Here is a 16,749-nt window from a genome sequence, read left to right on the forward strand (position 1 = left end):
GTGAATGCTCTATGATGCCTTACTGTCAGGATTGGAAATTCAGCCAAGCTCGAAGAAATGAATGGTGTCAGTGATATAATGCAATTTAGTAAGTGTGGGAACATTTAAATCCTTCTTTTTTTGGTTTATGTGTAATATACATAAATTTTTTCAAGCTAGGATTGTTGAGAGTAAAAGCTGTTTGAAAGGCGGTGTGAAAGTTTTTGAGGGTGAATACAGTTTTTGAAAGGATGCTTTTTCGCGTGATGAATACAGCAAAGTTCTGAGTCTAATTTCTCGCAATTTGTAGAGCAACCAATACAAAGGGAGTAACTTCTTTATATTTACTCCCACTCCCAGGGTTTTTTGGTTTGTTTTCGTTTTTAAGGCAGCAATTTTCAAATATGATCCTGGGGACTTTGAGGTTTACTAAGCTGTTTTCTGATGATCCATGAGGTCAAAACTCTTTTTACAAATAATATTAAGATTTTATTTGCCTTTTTAACCCTCATTCTTTCACAAGTGTAGAGTGGAATTTTAAATAACCTACATGATGTATAATATAGAAGTGGACATTTATTCCTCAGTGAATTTGTAGAATAAATATCATGATCATTACAAGTTGAAATTTGGTTAAATCTGCACTAATAGTGAATAATTCCATCTGCCTCAGTGGCAAATAAATTTAGAATGAATAGTCCTATACAGTCATATCACTTTGATGAATTACAGAAATTAAAAAACAAAACAAAACCTGGGAGCCCCTTTAGGAAGCAGTACACACATGGAAAATCCTTACTATCCAGGAAAGACAAAGTTGTGAGGTGAGATCATTTGCCCAAAATCCAGAACTACCTTTGGCTTTTTGGTTAATCTTCTGAGTTACTCTGATAACTCTGATCTCTTGCAAAGATGAGGCTTTTTGTTATTAGAGAATAGAAGGTCTGTTTCATGACTTTCCCCAATGTGCTACTTTAAAAAAAAAAAAAAAGGATGTTGAATATAAATACAGGCATGGAAAAGGCCAGAGAAAGAAACAGTATCCTTGTGCCAAGATGCAAAATCCAAGTGCAAAATTGAACTACTTCTGTTATTAATTCTCAGGCATCCTTGAGGAAGGCCTTTGAGACATGTCTTCTGCTTTAGAGATGTTGTATATTTAAATTAGAAAGTAGAACCTTCAAAACTGACATCAGGAAAAATTGTAAAAGCTACCCGTGGCATATTCCTATAAACCCTTCTTGGCAACAGAGAAAATGGGCCTGACTGATCACCCTAAACTTTTTATCATTATTATTATTATTGTCTCATCCTCCTTCATTTAATTTTATTTTATGATCTCTGCCCTAAGATATAAAATTTATTTTTATTTTCCTTAGTTTAAAAGATCAAGCCCGTAGAACTATCAGCCCTTGAAGATTTAGCTGAATTCTTAATTTTAAGGAAAGGATCCAATTCCCATATCCCGTACCTAAGCTGATTTTTTATGATAATCTTGGAACAGGAAGGCCCAGAATTTTTTCCATAACGGAGTTTTGTTTTGTCTTATTGGTTAATCTTCAGGGTAATCTACATATTCAAACTATCAATTGTTAAGGTGTAAACTAAACAAATAAATGGAGATATATAGAATGTTTTCCATAAGAAATACAAGGGTGGGATTAAAAAATACTTGTACAGACTTTTAGATATTTCAGCATGGTATGTTTAATAATTGTGCTCTGGGAGCAGCTTATACTGCCTTATGATAGCCGATCATTAAATTTTCAGGAATTTGTGAGCCAGCTGACATCATATTATTAGCTTGAAATCAGCCATGATGAGTGTGTTTACACCATGACAACATTAACAAACAAACAAAAAAGTTGCTGTCAATTGCATTTTGACTCATGGCAACCCTAAGTGTTACAGAGTAGACTGCACTCCATAAGGTTTTCAAGGCTGTGACCATTTAAAAGCAGATCTCTAGGCTTTTCTTCCCAGGAAACTCTGGGTGGGTTTGAACTGGCAACCTTTCCGTTTAACTGAGCACTTAACCTTTTGCACCACCTAAGGACTTCTATTTACACCATACCAAAAACCAAAACTCATTGCCGTCGAGTGGATTCTGATTCATAGCGACCTTATAGGACAGAGTAGAACTGCCCCATAGGGTTTCCAAGGAGTGCCCGGTGGATTCAACCTGCTGACCTTCTGGTTAGCAGCCAAGCTCTTAACCACTGCGTCAACAGGGCTCCCAGCAAATGCTTCAAATTACAGCTTTTTTTTTTCCCCTGGAGTGTCGATTATTAAACATTAACCAAAACACCAGTTGTGTATAAGGCCAGCATTAGTATTTCTATTTTGTGAGAGTCAAATACATTTTTGATTAGAAGCAAGTATACCTTCAAATAATAAAACTACTATGATTATGTTAAAATAGGAAGAATTATTTTTAGGCAGGCTATATAATTGATAGCCTATTTCGTCTCATTTATATTTTCTTTGAGTAAAATAGAGAAAATTTTAATTTTTGCCAAAATATTAGCATATAACTCCTTGCAGTCATTCCCTAGATTGTTCTAAAAAATAATATCTAAGGAAAAGATTTTATTGACTGTGAACACATTAATTGTTTCATTCAAAATATCCATAGGTAGTTCCCATTTTCTCGTTTAAATAGTTCTTTACTAATGCCAGTGCCTTGGTTGCACAGTGGTTAAGAGCTCAGCCACTATCCAAAAGGTCTACAATTCTAACCCACCAGCCACTCTTTGGAAACCCTATGGGGCAGTTCTACTCTGTCCTATAGGGTTGCTATGAGTCAGAACCAACTTGATGGCAGTAAGCCTGGGTTTTTTTTTTTTTTTTTTGGCTTTACTAACGGTAATTATGCACATACTACTTTCTAGATCGTTTCTTTACTTTTTAAATCTATTTTTACATGTTTAATATGTGCCAAGTATTATACTAGACATATCATACCATTACATAACTTAATTATCTTAGTCATTGGTGTCATTTTACAGATAGAGAAAGCTGAGATACCATGAGACTAAGATTTCCTCATTTTCATACAGCTGGTAAGTGACAGAGAGAGTGTCTTATCACAGGTTTCTGAATTTCAGGGTCTAATGAAAAATTTTCTATGTACATTAAAATTACAAACTGATTTTCTCTACAATAGACATTTCAAAAGATTTTCTTATTATTCACAGTATCATGTGTTCTATAGCCCCAAACCAAACCTGATTAACAAACACATGTTATATTACTCTTCACACGTGCTTTCTAAATATATAATATTCCTTTGCTGGAAGGGGTAGATAAACATGTGTTTGCTTACAAGCATTAAATTTTTCTTTCTTCTTCTCAGCAAAGAAATATATAAGCCTATTTTTTTAATGCAGAAACATACATTACAGATTTAGCTTGTACAATGGGAAGCTATTACATCGAACTCAACTTCATTCCTAGTCAGATATATACTAAAGCCTGACTTACAAATAACTTGGTACTTGCCCTTTAATGTTATCTATATTTGTCCCACTTTGGAACAGATGAACCAACCCCTACTTGCAACAAATTCTTCATCACGATCACCTTCACTTGCTGCACGTGAAGGTTTTAAATCACTGCAAAGGCTTCCAGAATTTTCTTGCACTTAAGGCTAACTAAGGACTGTATGTACCTGTTCTTACTAATGAATATTAAAGACTCATTTAGCTACAGATTTCATTCATAACTTGGAGACTGCCTGGATTTACCTATGCTAGGTATTTGTAAATAATGTAATACCAATCATGAAATATAACCTGTGTGAACCACAGCTTGAAACTGATGTTTAACTTAGAAGTTGTAGCATGCATCATTTAAATAGAGTTAAGAGTTTCTTTCTCAGCTTAATACAATAAATATTTGTTGAGCACTGAATAGAATTGAGATATTTTGTTAGATTCAATCCTCTGATGAGAGAATTTGTCCTCTCCATAATATTGTGGTCTTTGAAAAATATATATATGTGTATATTTAATTTCAAAATATCATAAATGGTATGTGGTCACTCCAGGTAAACAATTTCTTGATTTTCTTTTAAGACTCCAAGATCATTTTCTAATATTTCAAAATATCTACAAGTTCCTCTTAATTCTTTCTTTGCAACTGTCTTGATTTTCCCAACATGCCGTCTATGTCTCATTGTCTAAAACCTAGTCAGTTTTGTCTCAGTGTCACCTGCTTGTACTTTCCATGGTGTTTGATTTTATCCATGTTTTATGACCAATGCTGGTCTCAACATCCCTTACACACCCACACACAATCATTGCTCTGTGCTGTTGAGTTGTCTCAATAGTAGCAGGTTTTAAAGACTGAGAAACTAAAGTTTCAGCAATAATGTAAAAAAATTAGAGTACAGGTACAGTGAAGGGCAAGAGGCCCTGGAAAACAGCCAGGCTCTCACTAGGATCTACTAAACAACCATTCCCTTGAAGTAAGTATAATTGAAACAGACTGCTCAGCCATATAGTGAAGAGTACCTGTGCCATTTCTTTCTTTTCTTCCCCCCGCCCCCAGTCTGTCTCTGTCTCCAGGTATGATTAAAATTAACCAGTGTTTCCCCTAGGACCATGGAAAAACAAGTGATATCGATCCAACCCTGTCAAACAGGACAATGCTCACCAGGATGGCGCCAGTCACCCCCTGGGCTGATGGGATAATGTCAGGAAAAGATCAACATGTTTGAGATGTGACAACCAAAATCACACAGAAAGAGAATGAACATTTCACAAGTTCCTAAAACCTATGTCCCCTTTTCCCTATAAAACCCCAGCTGGACTCCAGTTTCTCTTGACAGACAGGTTTAGGAGGAGATCACTCCTCTCTGTCTTCTGTCTCCAAATATCGATAGATAATAAAGCTCTTGCTACCCACTTCACCCCGTCTCAAGAATTGGCTGTTTGCAGCAGGTGGCACTAACTCCTGAAATTCTGGTAACATAAATGAAGTAGACCTGCTCTCAAAAGATAGAACTCAGGTTAAAATCATCTCAAACACACACTGAATGAGGGCAATATACCCTTTTTTCTAACCATTTATCAGAAGCAAAATTAAATCTATACTGGAAAATAACATCGTTTTGGGCATCTTCGATTTCTAATACTAAATGTTTAAGATTCAGTTACAAATTACCAAGCATGCCAGCACAAGTAATAAAAAATAAAGAAAAAAAAAACTCTCAAGTACTGCTATTGACTCTACATCTGATTAAAAGGGCATGGCATCTGAAAACACTTCTTGCAACAAATAGAAAACAAAAACTTAAAAATATTATATTTTAATGGACATGGAGAGCTGCCAAAACAGTGAAGACTAGATGAACTAAAATTTCAGTAAGCAAAAGGCCCTTCCAGTAAGGAGAGTTCCTGAGATAGCCAGCCATCTTCTCTGAGGACATTTACCAAATCTACTGATGGGCAGAGTATTGGGCTGAGCCTAACCAGTGGGACTCAACTGAGGGAGAGAGAAATCAATAGGTAGTTAGTAGATCTGTGGCTCTGGTATGAATGATTGTAAACAAGTAGAGTCCTAAATGTAAGGCCGTTTTTACCTATGAGATTTCTGGGATGATACCAACCAAAACCTGTTGCCATTGAGTAGATTCCAACTCATAGCAACCTATAGGACAGGGTAGAATTGCCCCATAGAGCTTCCAAGGACTGGCTGGTAGATTCGAACTGCCCACCATTTGGTTAGCAGCCGAGTTCTTAACCACTTCGCCATCAGGGGTCCTATGGGATGATGTACGATGTATCATGTATGATGTCTGAACAAAGCTAAAAGATACAGTTAGCCTTTAGGTGCTTGCGAACATAGTCCTTCTAGAAAGAAACTGCTATGTTAATAGAACATAAAATAGTAGAAAATACGTATTTATGGCTCTGAGATAGATTGCAAACTTGACTGGAAATGCAATACTTTGCTGGTGATAGGAACACGAATTGGCCAATTTTGGAAAAAGGTTTGAAAAGGTCTAGTAAAGCTGAACATATGCCTATCCTATGCTCCAATAATTCTACTCCTAGATGGAATGTTGTTGTTGTTAGGTGCTGTAAAGTTGGCTCGAGCTCATAGTGACCCCACGTATAACAGAAAAATGTTGCCCAGTCCTGCACCATCCACACAATAGTAGATATGTTTGAGCCCATTGTGGCAGCCACTGTGTCAATACGCCTCCTGAGGTTCTTTCTCTTTTTTGCTCACCCTCCACTTTACTATGCATAATGTCCTTCTCCAGGGACATCCTCCTGAGGACATGTCCAAAGTACATGAGACGATGTCTTCATCCTTGCTTCCGAGGAGCATTCTAGCTGTACTTTTTCCAAAACAGATTTCTTTGTTCTTCTGGCCAAACCAAAACCTACTGCCGTGGAGCCTATACTGACTTATAGCAACTCTACAGGACAGAATAGAACTGCCCCGTAGAGTTTCCAAGGAGTGCCTGGCAGATTTGAACTGCCGACCTCTTGGTTAACAGCTGTAGCACTTAACCACTACATCACCAGGGTTTCCATTCTTCTGACAGTCCATGGTATATTCAATATTCTTCTTGAACACAATAATTCAAAGGCATCAATTCTTCGGCCTTGCTTTTTTATTGTCTAGCTTTTGCATGCATATGAGGCAATTGAAAATACCGTAGCTTGGGTCATCTACACTTGTGACATCTTTTCTTTTTAACCATTTAACCCTTTTATTACTACATTTTTCTCCCTTTTTTTTTTTTTTGATGCAATTTGTTTTCAGTATTGGAATGAATGCTTACTAATTGATTGTGTTTAAATTTGCGGTTAGTTTTATGGATTTTGATAAATATGATTGGGTAATGCACACCACCAATGAGGCGAGTGGCACTTTGGTGCTACCAATCTGTGATATGACCATATACCAATGAGAGCTGTATAGATAATTTATTGGGGGTACCTTTCCATTAGGTTACATGGGGAACCTCTGGTTCTCCGAATATGATACAGAAAAACCAAAACAAATCCATCAGTGCTCCTTCACTATCACACAGGAAAGCCATAATTATGCTTGCAAGGCTTATTTCACAGAAATAAAGGGAAAAAAGGCAAAAGTTTACAAAACTAACATATCCAGGGAGTATCATTTAATAGTATGCTCAAGCTACACAACAATGAGGCTCCAACTCTCTGCTGAGCTTCGTGCATTTCAAAAGGAGCCCATAATAAAAAAAATGCATTAGAACCAGAATAATGCCTTACCTCTGAGGTCCAGAGGTAGAAAAATGGCTGGTATACCATTATTCCAATAGGAACAAACGTATTTTAAAAAATTCTTTTGCTGCAAATTTTCCCAATACAATGTTGATTTTTTTTTTTTTAGATGAAGGTTTACAGAGCAAATTAGTTTCTCATTAAACAATTGATACACATATCATTTTGTGACATGGTTGCCAACCCCACGACATGTCAACACTCTCCCATTCTCAACTTTGGGTTCCCCGTTAACAGCTTTCCTGTTCATTCCTGCCTTCTTGTCCTTGCCCCTGAGCTGGTGTATCCATCTAGTCTCATTTAGTTTTATGGGTCTGTCTAATCTTTGGCTGAAGGGTGAACCTCAGGAATGACTTCAGTACTGAGTTAAAAGTGTATCCAGTTGCCATACTCTGGGGACATCATTTGATAACTGCCATTTTCCTGTGGTTTTATTGTGAATCCAAGTAAAACGAAATCCTTGACAACTTCAATATATTTCGTTTATCATGATGTTGCTTCTTGGTCCATTTATGAGCTTTTTTGCTTTCTTTTTGTTGAGGTGTAATTCATACTGAAGGTGGTAGTCTTTTATGTTCATCGGTAAGTGCTTCAAGTCCTCTTCACTTTCAGCAAGTATGGTTGTGTCATCTGCATATAGTAGGTTGTTAATGAGTCTTCTGCCAATCCTGATATCTTGTTCTTCTTTATATAGTCCAGTTTCTGAGATTATTTGCTCATTATACAGGTTTAATAAGTATGGTGAAAGGATACAACCCTCGTGCACTCCTTTTCCAATTTTAAACCAGACATATCTCCTTGTTCTGTTCAAATGACTGCCTCTTGGTCTATGTACATGTTCCACAGGAGTGTAAGAGTCCCGGAATTGCTATTCTTCACAATGTTATCCATAATTTGTTATTATCCACACGGTTGAATACCTTTGCATAGTCAGTAAAACATAAGCAAACATCTTTCTGGTATTCTCTTTCAGTCAAGGTCCTTCTGACATCAGCAATGATTATCTCATGTTCCACATCCTTCTCTGACTCCAAATTCCTAGAAGTTCTCTATTGATGTACAGCTGTAGCCATTTTTGAATTATCTTCAGCAAAAATTTGCTTGCCTGTGTTATTAATGTTATTAATGATATTGATAGATAATTTCTGCATTCTGTTGGATCACCTTTCTTTGAAACAGGCACGAATATAGATGTCTTCCAGTGGATTGGCCAGGTAGCTGTCTTCCAAATTTCTTGGCATAGATCACTGAGCTCTTCCAGCATTGTATTTGTTTGTTGAACATCTTAAAGGTATTGAATCAATTCCTGGAGACTTGTTTTTCACCAATGTTTTCAGTGCAGCTTGGACTTTTTCCTTAAATAACATTGGTTCTTGATCATATACTACCTCCTTCTTTTTGACACAGTGAGTGTATATTCCATTTTTTGATGCTTCCTGCATCATTCAAGTTTTTGTCCTTAGAATCCTTCAATATTGCAACTAAAGGCTTGAATGTTTTCTTCAGTTCTTTCAAATTGAGATATACTGAGCTTGTTCTTTCCTTTCGGTTTTCTAACTCCAGTTCTTTGCACATTTCATTATAATACTTAACTTTGTCTTCTCAAGTCACCTTCTGAAATCTACTCAGCTCTTTTATTTCATGATTTTTTCTGCTCACTTTAGCTACTCTACATTCAAGAACAAGTTTCAGAGTCTCTTTGACATCCATTTGGGTTTTTTCTTTCTTTTCTGTCTTTTTAATTACCTTTTCCTTTCTTCATATATGATGTCCTTGATGTCATCCCAGAATTCTTCTGATCTTCAGTCATTAGTGTCCAATGCATCAAATATATTCCTAATATGGTTTCTAAATTAAGGTGGGATATATTCGAGTTCATACTTTGGCTCCCATAGACTCGTTTTAATTTTCTCCAGCTTCAACTTGAACTTTCATATGAGCAATTGATAGCCTATTCCTAGATGGAATACCCAATAGAAATGTGTACACATATTCACCAGGAGACATTTAAGACAAAGTTCATTGAAAAACTATTAAATCCTCACTCTGAAAATAATCTATATGTCCACTGACAGTGGAAAGGATGTTATATTTACAAAATTGAACACTATCATTGATGAAATTCAATAAACCAATGGGCAAGTAATAACATAAATAAATGTTATAATCATTATACAGAATATTGAATGAAGGAAGCGAGACACAAAAGAGTGCATACTTAATGATACTATTCATCTCTCTAATAAACAGGCAAATCTCATGTTTGATGGTAGAAAAATAGTAATTGCTTTCTGTTAATAAGGGGTGAGTAATGCTGACTTGGATCCCTAGTGAATTTCCCAGAATATTGTGTTGCTTATTTTCAGAGGTGGTCTTACGGGTCTGTTCACTTTGTGGAAAATTCTCAAGATGTGCACTTATGATTTTTGCATATTTCTCCATTAATATTTTACTTCAATAAAATATTTAATGAAAATATTAATATTTTATCCCTCTTTCCACCATTCTCTCTCTTCATCTCATAAGAAAAAAAATTCTTATAATTATAATAAATATAATGTAACTTTTTTCACAATTCTTTGAAATAAATATAGATATCCCCATTCAACAGATAAGGAACATGAGACTAAGTTACTGTAATTATGCAAAGGCACACCATTAACAAATAAGGTTGAAAATAGTTTCTAAGCGATTATAAAAAAAATCTGTTTTATGCACTGTATTTTCTAGGTCAGTGTGGTTAAATGGATAAATATCATTTTAAAGATTTCTTTCAAAAGAACCTCCAACATTTATACTGTTTTTCCCCATAATTATAATAGTTAGTGAATCGTACTTTCATTCACAAGTACTTTGGACATGTCATCAGGAAAGACCAATGGCTAGAAAAGGATATCATGGTTGGTACAGTAGAGAGCCAGTGGAAAAAAGGAATACCCTCAGGGAGATGGATTGACACAATAGCCACAACAATGAACTTAAACACACCAACAGTCATGAAAATGACACAGGACAGGGCATTATTTTGTTCTATTTTATATAAGGTCACCATGAGTCAGAGCCAACTTGATGGTAACTAACAACAACATAAGAAGCAAAATTAGAAATTTTAAATATCATCTGGTATTTTAGAAAGGCAGGAGTAAACTTTTGTTCGAAGTATTGCATTTCCAATCATGTAACCGCTTTTGACTGGATGTTCCCTATGGGTTGGTTTCTGGTCTGTGTACATAGGAAGCTGGATTCCACAGCTTTAGGGTGTTTCTAGTTCTTAAGCATTATTATTATACAAAACTAGTATTCAGCCTCACCTTGTCTAAATATAAACTTGAAACATAAATGATGACATGGTGTCCTCTCTTCAGGAGTTCTAAATTTAGCAAAGGGAACAAATGTAGTGGATACTCAAGATGCCAGATTGATGTGCAAAACTCCAAAAACTAAAGGGCAAAGGCACAGTGTTCAACATAACATAAATCCTAGGATTTTCTTTTTCAAATCATATGGAGAAAAGCTAGCAGGGTTTTATGAAATATAACTGAGAATCTTACAATATATAAAGAAAAAAAAAGTGTTTAACTTGAAAAATCTGAGAGAAGAAGCTGACGATTGGCAGTGAACCCGCCAGTTAATATGCCCAGATCTGTGCTTGGTGTGTATTACTTTGGAGTCGGTTAGTAGGAGTCGGTTACAATAGACTCTCATATCATTATACCGTTAAAACTTGGAATCAGAGACTCTCTCCTGACTCTTGGCTTTTTGCTCATAAAACAAAAATAAGGTTTAATCTTAATACTTTCCCTTCCAACTTCTGTGACATTTATCTTTAAATTGTAAATTAATTAATTGGACAGCATAAATTGTGTGTAAATATTCTGCAAACTGGGTCAGTGGTAAGTCAGTTTTTCTGAATTCACTTCAGGAAACTGGTAAAAATAAATTTCTCGATGTGAAAAGTTAGAGACCTAACCAGGGTACGTTAATAAAGGCAATTATTTAAGGAAAGAATTTGTTGACTGTTTTTGCTATATACTTTGCATCATTGTCACTCATTTTAATTCATTATAATGAGGAGATGTTATTTCCTATTATAAAGTTATGAAAAATAGAGTATCATATTATTTACAGGAATAATGTGCCTTCTGTTGGTCAACCACTCCCTACCCCCGTGAGGTATTTTTGTAAGCCCTGCTGTGCCAATTCTTTTTTTTTTTTTTTACATGTTGCTATAAAAACATTAGCATAGCACACTTATGAAAATTACCCCTTGAGGGGAGGAAGCAGTTGGCAAACCAACTTAGAAGGTATGCATTCTTTGCATAAAACTATGGTAATAATGTCCTAAATATTATGAAAATTCAAGAGACAACAATGAATTCAGCCTGAGAATGTGAGCAAAGAAATTTTAGAGTATGTAATGAGTAAGCTGAAATTTGAACAGTAAAATTTCTGAAGTTGTTCAGAGCTAATTATGCATAAGGAAAAAAAATAGCTGATTGTATCTGGGTTAAAAGAGAGTTTTTCTAGAGACAGAGACATTGAAACTAAATGAAATGAGAAAATCTTTCTAGACCTGGAGGTATTGTGTGTATGCATGTATGCGTGTATGTAAGCATGTATGCGTGTATGTAAGCATGTATGTATGTATTGACCTGCACTTGCATTGCCTAACAAATTATTTAAGAAAACTTACACACGTGAACAGTTCTCCTATCTCCAAACACTTTCTTTACACATCAGTTGCCTGTGTGGCTCAGGGACTAAGCATCATTTATTATTATACCCACGATCAAACACATTGTTTGGCACAGGTTTGATGTGAAACATATTTCCTGGATTAATGACTTCTTCAGAATCCTTTCACCAGCTTTTAAAAGAACTTGCTGATTGACACATCTTCTACTTATGTTTCTCTGTCAAAAACTCGAAATAGCATGCTTAGGATAAAGAAATATATCCAAATGACAAGACACTTTCAAGTTCTGTTTCTTCCCTTAAATATCACCTTTCTTGCGTACAAATTTTTTATCATTGATGACTGCCCTGACAGGGAACACAACAGAGGACCCCCGAAGGAGCAGGAGAGCAGTGGGATGCAGATCTCAAATTCTCGTTAAAAGACCAGACTTAATGGTCTGCCTGAGACTAGATAGACCCCAGACAGAGGTCATGGTCTCCGGACCTTCTGTTAGCCCAAGACTGGAACCATTCCCAAAGCCAACTCTTCAGACAGGGATTGGACTGGACTATTAGACAGAAAATGATAGTGGTGAAGAGTGAGCTTCTTGGCTCAAGTAGACACATGAGACTATGCGCACAGCTCCCTGGGCAGCTTCTGTCTGGAGGGGAGATGAGAAGGCAGAGGGCAACAGAAGCTGGCTGAATGGACACAGGAATACAGGGTAGAGAGAAGGTATGTGCTGTTTTATTAGGGGGAGAGCAGCTAGGAGTACATAGCAAAGTGTGTATAAGTTTTTGTATGACAGACTGACTTGCTTTGTAAACTTTCACTTAAAGCACAATAAATAAATAAAAAGAAAAAAAAAGATGCATGTAGCAACACACACACATATATATGTATTGCAAATACAGACTATATCATATTAATTTGCCAATGATATAAAGTACTTTTCTTAAAAAGACAATATGATCTTATTAAAGAAAATATTTTCTCAATCACAAGGATCTTTATTTTGAAGAAGATGCAATCCCAGTCATAGGGAGAAATCTCCATTCTTTCTTAGGTGCTGGCAACAATGTTGCATTGTTATGGATGGCATGTGTTATGGTCCCACACGCAGTCAGTTTGTTCCACAGGGAAGATTTTAGATGCTAAATGAAAGATATAGATCATCACAAGCTCATTTCTCTTGATAACACGAAAGATTGTGAACCCAGTCAGTTCTCTTTAAACTTATGACATTGTATGATCTCAAAATGCATTGCTTCCACCCTCTTGATATATATTACCCATGAAAGATTATTTTTATATTTGTATACACAAAACACTCTGTCAAAAATATTTATATTACATATCATTTTTTTTCTAGGCAATCTAGTTTCTATGAATGTTAACATGGCCTTTTCATGGATTTCTTCTGTTTTTATTTCATAACAAGTAATATCTAAAAATATGAAGAAATTGACATAGGTTTCTAACATTGACTACTTTGTTTTACTTGAAGCCTGTATAGCAACGATAATTCATTTTTCTTAATTGTGTGTTTTTAATCCATTCAATAGTTCATAACACTTGAATAATACCAGACCAGACCCCTATTTGAATTAATGCAAAGGCACATTTTCTAGAAAACGCCCCCTCTTTGTTTATATTATAAAGTTACTTATTAAAAAAAAAAAAAACCTATGGCAAATTAAGGTTATAATAATCTTTCCTAAAACAATCTTTCTCAATCACTTCAACTATTTCTCAATTAAAGGTTTTCTCCTTTAATTTTCTTCTTTCTCAGTTCTCAGCTTGCTGTGCCTTTTGTGTGCTGTATATGGCTGTCGAACTGAGAACTGTCTAATATTATGCCAACTGTTTTAATACAAAAGAGGCACTTTAAAATGCGAATAGCTTTAGTAAAAATGATATTAAACACAGTTTGTCATTATTAGAATAAATGTGCTTTCTTTCAGCATGAATAATTTCTGGTACACGAGTACAATGTGTTTGATTTTTATTGGCTACATTTTTAGTTGTAAGCCTTACCTGCCTCCTATCTCCCTACACCTTCTATTGGAAGAGACTTACAGAAGTTGAGGACTTGCACAAAATTATTATTTTTTATTTGTATAGGAAGATAAAGATGATTTTTCATTAATTATCTTAAACAGATATATCATCCATTGGTATACGGAGCAGTTAATTAATATCCAAAAGAATATTCTAGCCTTAAAATTAAATTTTTAGTTAATTGTTGATGAATAGAATATTATCCAGCCTAAAAAGAAGAGAGATATACATACAAAAACTATGATAAATTTCAAAATTAGTTGGAGTTATAGCAGAAGTTCCATCAGACAAAAAGAGTCCTGAAGTTTCATGTATCTCTGTAATTGGACCCTCATATGTATATTATCTCTTCTGTCAGCATCACTAAACTTTCTTCAATCACACAGCTACTTGTAGTATTCCTAAATCAGAAATTTAAAAGGCTATACATACTATTAAGAAAAAAAAAATAATAAAGAAGAACAAGTAAATTACAGAGTATTTCATTTCTCATATCATATAAATAACAAAATCCACTATTTTCTACATACTTACTTTGTAGAGCATCCTTTTACTCTAGGTGGCCAATTAGTTCATATATCCAAATAGTTTTCTTTTTACATGGTTAGCAATAGCTTATAATTTATAACTATTGTGACAGTATTCTCATATTAACACACTACTGAACCCAGGGTTGCTAATGATAAATATATTGTATCATTTTAGTTTGTCCTTTGTTATAAATATTTGTTTCTTTATTCATTCACTTTATATATTTTATATTACATATAAATATTTATAGCTATGCTGTTGTTGTTTGATGCCGTCTAGTCGGTTCCGACTATAGCAACACCTATGTACAACAGAATGAAGCACTTCCTGGTCCTGTGCCATCCGCACAATCATTGCCAGGTTTGAGCCTATTGTTGCAGCCAATGTGTCAATCCATGTGGTTGCTGACACTCTACTTTACCAAGCATGATGCCCATCTCCAGGGACTGGTCCTTCCTGATAACATGTCCAAAGCATGTGAGACAAAGTCTCACCACCCTTGCTTCTAAAAACCACTCTGGCTGTACTTCTTCCAAGACAGATTTGTTCCTTCTTCTGGCAGGCCATGGCATATTCAATATTCCTTGTCAACACCATAATTCAGACACACCAATTATTCTTCAGTCATCCCTATTCATTGTTCAGCTTTTACATGCGTATGAGGATTTTGAAAATACCAAGGCTTGGGTAAGATGCACCTTAGTCCTCAAAGAGACATCTTTGTTTTTAACACTTTAACGCTATAGCTATATACGTAATTATAAATAGAGAGTGAACCTACCAGACTACTGACTTTTTCCTTGGTGCTGAGGATTAAAATGTGAGCGATGAGGCTACAAATAGATTTTGGTAATGATCAGTGGATTTATTCATCAACATACCAAAGTGTATGGGTTAAAAAAAAAAAAAAAGCTTAGTAAAACATTTGCCAACAGATTTCTGATACTTAAAATAAGATTATAAGAAAATGAGAGTATTAGCCAATCTCTAAAGTTGTCTCAATAAAATCTCTTTAGCCTAGCACTGAAGGCACCAGGTTGTAAAAGTTAAGTATCAGAATGTACACTGTATTTTAATAATAAAAAAGCCAAAATCATACAAAAAAAGGATTTGTATATCCAACTGAAAATTTCTCTAATTTCATGTAGAAATTTTAGAGATGTTAGTTGTAGTATTATTCATCTATCAAAATGACTACATAGCTGGGTGTTTATTATAAAATTAATTCCTGGTCCTACAATTGAAAGTACATTTAATTAATAGTTAAAGCAGGATCTCTATTGGAAATTTTACTTTGTTTCTCAGAGGAGAATCGATTTTTCCAAGCAGTTCTTTTTCTTTACGTGCTTTGGAAAGTGGTGGTGAAGCGTGTTATCGTTTTCATATTTTTTCATACACAAAGCTAGGAGTAATTGACCCTGTTTTGTGGAAGATGATGTATTCACCATCTCTTATTTTGTTATCACCATGATCTGATAGGTTATTTTGTAAAAAAAAGGCAAAATGCAGCTGTCTAAAATGTGAATTACAGTACAGAGGGTCATAGAGACTTCATCTAGGGTAACAAATGTATTTAATAAAATTGAATAAGATGTCTTAGCTTTCCATTTGTATGCTGATATCCAGGAAGATACCATATTTATAATTCTGGATAGCTATTCAATATTTTCTTCAGACAGTAACTCTTATTCTAACAGTGCAAAAGGTGTATATTGCTTACACTGGGAGGTGCATCGGTTCTTTCAGAATATTAGAGTTGATTTAATACGATTTTTCTCTCTCTCCCATGTGTTTCTTGCCCCTCTGATCACTTACGGAGGACCAAATATTCTGAAATTCACTTATTCTACTATTTGTGTTTGTTAGAAAATTCCAGCATGTTGGGAAACATAAAAATACCTGAAATAAGAATTAAAATATATGATATTATTATCTTCCTGACTGTGAGATCTTGTAAAAATTAACCACCCTGAGCTTTAATATTTTCAGTGATCAAAAAGCTTATGATTTCTATGTTATTTCATTGTCCCTGGGTGGTGCAAAGGGTTAACTGCTCTTCTACCCACACAGAGATGCCTCAAAAAAACAGGGCCTGGCAATCTGCTTCTGAAAGGTCACAACCTTAAAAACTCTATGGAGCAGTTCTACTTTGCACATGTGTTGTTGCCATGAGTTGAAATCAACTGAAAGGCAACTAACAACAACAACAATAACCTGTAAAGATGGAAT

Source organism: Elephas maximus, chromosome 3 (assembly GCF_024166365.1).
Source record: "Elephas maximus indicus isolate mEleMax1 chromosome 3, mEleMax1 primary haplotype, whole genome shotgun sequence".
Classification (NCBI taxonomy): Eukaryota; Metazoa; Chordata; class Mammalia; order Proboscidea; family Elephantidae; genus Elephas; species Elephas maximus.